The sequence below is a fragment of the Camellia sinensis genome, chromosome 4 (genome assembly GCF_055761805.1).
Source record: "Camellia sinensis isolate YWXY chromosome 4, ASM5576180v1, whole genome shotgun sequence".
Lineage (NCBI taxonomy): Eukaryota > Viridiplantae > Streptophyta > Magnoliopsida > Ericales > Theaceae > Camellia > Camellia sinensis.
Genome location: NC_138964.1, coordinates 139,168,069 through 139,171,934, shown reverse-complemented (window position 1 = coordinate 139,171,934; position 3,866 = coordinate 139,168,069). Strand labels below are relative to the sequence as shown.

The following is a 3,866-nucleotide window of genomic DNA, read 5'->3' as shown; positions in this document are numbered from 1 at the left end:
CCTCGGTAATGCTATGCACGATTATAAATAAATAATCAAAAAGTAATTTTAAAATTAAATAATAATATAAAATTTATCTAAAATATGTAGTAAAAATAATTTATAATCAATTAAATTCTATTCATTTTATCAGTTTATATATTTATGTCAACATAACTTTCATCTAATCATTAAAAATTATCTTGCTATATGCTCAACTTACAAATGATTTGACCTATGTATTTATTAAATTGGTAAATAAATATAAGTATTTTTTTATTTTTAAATAATAAATATGAACATATTTTATGCACATCTATTAAAAAATTTGAACTTAGGTAAATAATTATATGTTTATGTTAGCACTATGAAATAAATAGTTACATAGCCACCCTAAATTACATGTATATTTTAGCTTTAATCTTAGTAAAAATAATTGATAATAATAAATTTAAACATTATTTATAAATTATATCATAATTTATTGATTCGTGGTCAGTAGGAGTTAGTTTGGGGTTCTAATATCGGATTAAATATTCAATAGGCCAAATTTTGAGCCCCATTTTGATGATCCAAACCAATCACATTTTAGGGTTCGTCGAGTACATCATCCTTGCAAAAAATTAAGTCAATCAAATAACAGAAATCACGTGCACTACTACAAATATAGATAAAGATCACACTTTTTTGGTGTGATGTATGTTTTTTAATCACACCTTTTAAGTTTTATTAAAGCGTGGTCTTTAGGAGTGTGATTAAAAATGATAATTTTTAATCACACTTTTTAAGTGTCATTAAAAAATGCTTTCATCACATCTTTTAAGTATGATTAATAATATTTAGATCACACTTTTTAAGTGTGATTAAAAACATTTAGATCACACATTTTAAGTGTGGTTAAAAACATTTAGATCACACCTTTTAAGTGTGGTTAAAAACATTAGATCACACCTTTTAAGTGTGATTAAAAACTTTAGATCACACCTTTTAAGTGTGATTAAAAACATTTAGATCACACCTTTTAAGTGTGATTAATAACTAATAAAACCTGTGATAAAAAAAAAATTGACATATTTAAAGAATAATCAATATTATTTTTGCACGCGCATTTGAATAATGTAATACACACTATATACTATATTTTGAATCACAACCATATATTGAATGAAATAATATCATATATTTCATAAATGAAAGTTAAATGTTTAAAAGTATATACAAAGAAATTAATAAAAAAAAATAACTGTGATTACATACATTAAAAAATAAAAAATAAAAAACTTGAAAAAAGTAAGTTCTTGAATTCTTTGACCATATTTTGCATCTCTCCAAGAAATTTCTGACCTGAAAAATAAAAAAACAAATTAATTTAAAAACCGCCAGAAGCATATGAATAAACTTACTAATTAATTTATAAACTTACATTTAGATCACACCAAAAATAATGTAATTTATCCAGTTGTTAAACTGCCCCAATCCTTTCCCCACAGCCACCAAAAATGACATAATTATTTTGATTCTCCACACAAATAGTATAAAGCTACAAAAGATATTGATACCCTTGTAGAAGCCAAAATAAATCATCAAGGCATGAATGATTTCAAACTTCTTAAGCTAGAATAATTTAATAATAAAACAAAAAAGTGATCTAAAACTCAAGATATGCACTTGTAGAAAATGACAATATTATTTGAGAAACAAGACATTTAATAAAAGATTAGATACTAAGCACGACACAACAAAGAGAGTAGGGATAATATGTATATGAGAGGGTAATTTTGGTGAAAATGGGGCCGAGCTATGAGATGGATTTTATGGCTCAAAGTACGAAGGACTGGGTAAAAAGGCCGAAAAGTTACTCCGGCCCGAGAGAGATAAAGTTACTCCGGCCCAAGAATTGTAAAGTTACTCCGGTCCGGAAACAACTTGGAGTTAGGCCGGTCTCAAAGTTAGTCCGGTCATGACGTATTGTGGTTAGAACGGCCAAAACCTTGCTACTCGGTAGCTCGGTCTAAGCATACCATGGTTTGTACATGAAAGAACCGAGATAGGGAGTAGAAAAGAAAGAACCGAACTAAGGATAGTTCGGCCTACTCTGTGGCTCAGCATAGCCAGTATTATTTCGGTCATATGGTAGTTCGGCCATGGTAAAAACCATCTCACTTGGTTTAAGCAGTGCGGGGGGTGTTGAAGGATAAGTATTATCTTTCAGGAGTATGAATCCTAGGAGGACTCTGCATGGAGAAGTAGGAGTCCTACTAGGATTGTGCCATACGAAACCTATAAAAAGCTCACAAACATCACCTTGGAAGAGATAATACACAACTTTGCTTTCTGAATTCACAGAGCTTTGTCTATTTGTCAAGTTTGCTGACTTAGGCATCGGAGAGGTTTCTGACACACACCCGCCGGCTAGCTCACGTTTGTGTTTTCAGGTGATAAGGCGACGTCGTACGGAGGAGCGCATACTTGGTCAACAGGATTATACGAGAAGGTTTATTTCTTTCCCGTACAGTATACATCCACTCACTTATAGATCAATGTATTGTGCTAGTCTAAAACAATACAGTCTACACCATTCAAGTTTTTTCGGTGTCACTTATAGATCCACTCACTTCTCTCAAATTATTTCCCAGCAAAATACACATTAAACTCCCCTTGCTATTTTTTTGCTTCTTCAGAATCTTTGCTAATTGAATCTAGGTGTGAAATGATATATATAAAACTATGACAAACTCTAGTTCTATCAAACCTTATGAACAAAGTTTCCTTATATATGCCTAAAACACCAAATTATGAAACACCAAACATAAGCAAAATTAAAGCAATTATAGCAATTATAGTCCATTTCATTCCATATTACACCAAACATAAGCAAAATTATGAAAATCAGATTCCAAAGTAGTAAAACCAAACAATACCAAGCAATGTCATTGAAATCTCAAGTTCATTTTATTTGATACAAGACACCAAAAACACTAGTCGAAATTGTAAAATGAAGATCTCTCTTTTATGACCAAACTTGTGGAACAAAAGTGAAAAATAAACAAATAACATAACAGAGCAAAATTAAAGCAATTATAGCAATTATAGTCCATTTCTAAACCTTTTTTTCTCCTATTTTGTCAATCTTTTATTTTGGACCTTTTTAATAAAATATTGAATTCCTTTAAACAGATTCAGATTAATAAAATATTAATAAAATATAAAATACAGTCACAGATTCAATTAAACAGATTGAATGTAAACAGATTCAGTTTGAATGTAAACAGACACAGATTCAGTTTGAATGTAAACAGACACAGACTTAACAGACACAAATTCATGAAATTAACTGGGCAGTGAGTGTTCAGCTGAAGCACAATCATAAAAGAAAATTTATTTACTTACCAAGTTGCCCAACTCTGAGACTAGTTTCTTTACTGTAGGCTTGAATTGCTAAATGACTAATCTCTGGTCACAAAACCTTGTGTGGAAGAATGAAGATGAGTACAAAATCAGCATTTCCGTGCAATATTTTTTCAAAATTCAAACTATAGGAAATTCAAAACAAAAAAATAGAGAAATAAAAAAATATAGCAAATTCCAGCAGAGGAAGATTGAAAATTGAGGAAGGTAGCTGGAGTTTGATATAAGCCTCTAATTTGGGCTGGTAATACTTATTTGAACATTGCGTGACTTTTTCATGACCAATATGGCATGGAGGGCAACAAATCCACTAAGATTTGGCTTGTTCATTGTCTTTCCAAATATATAATGAACTTATTTTTTTTGGGAGCCATCAGTGATCAAGTCTTCTAAAAGTCAGTGGTCAAGTTTCCCTAAATGTTTTAAATATGAAAGCACTCAACAAAATAGTTTTCTAACTATAGTTAATCATGTTGCAG

The 3,866-nt window shown here is 30.3% G+C and overlaps 1 long non-coding RNA gene across 1 annotated transcript; it reads right to left on the bottom strand.

Moving 5' to 3' along the window:
• Positions 1–1,119: 1,119 nt before the first annotated feature.
• LOC145823442 (uncharacterized) lies at positions 1,120–3,578 on the bottom strand. Its single transcript, XR_014365734.1, has 2 exons — positions 3,370–3,578; positions 1,120–1,323 (listed from the first exon to the last, which is right to left on the bottom strand). It is a non-coding gene; the product is annotated as an uncharacterized LOC145823442 (long non-coding RNA).
• Between the last annotated feature and the right edge of the window lie 288 nt (positions 3,579–3,866).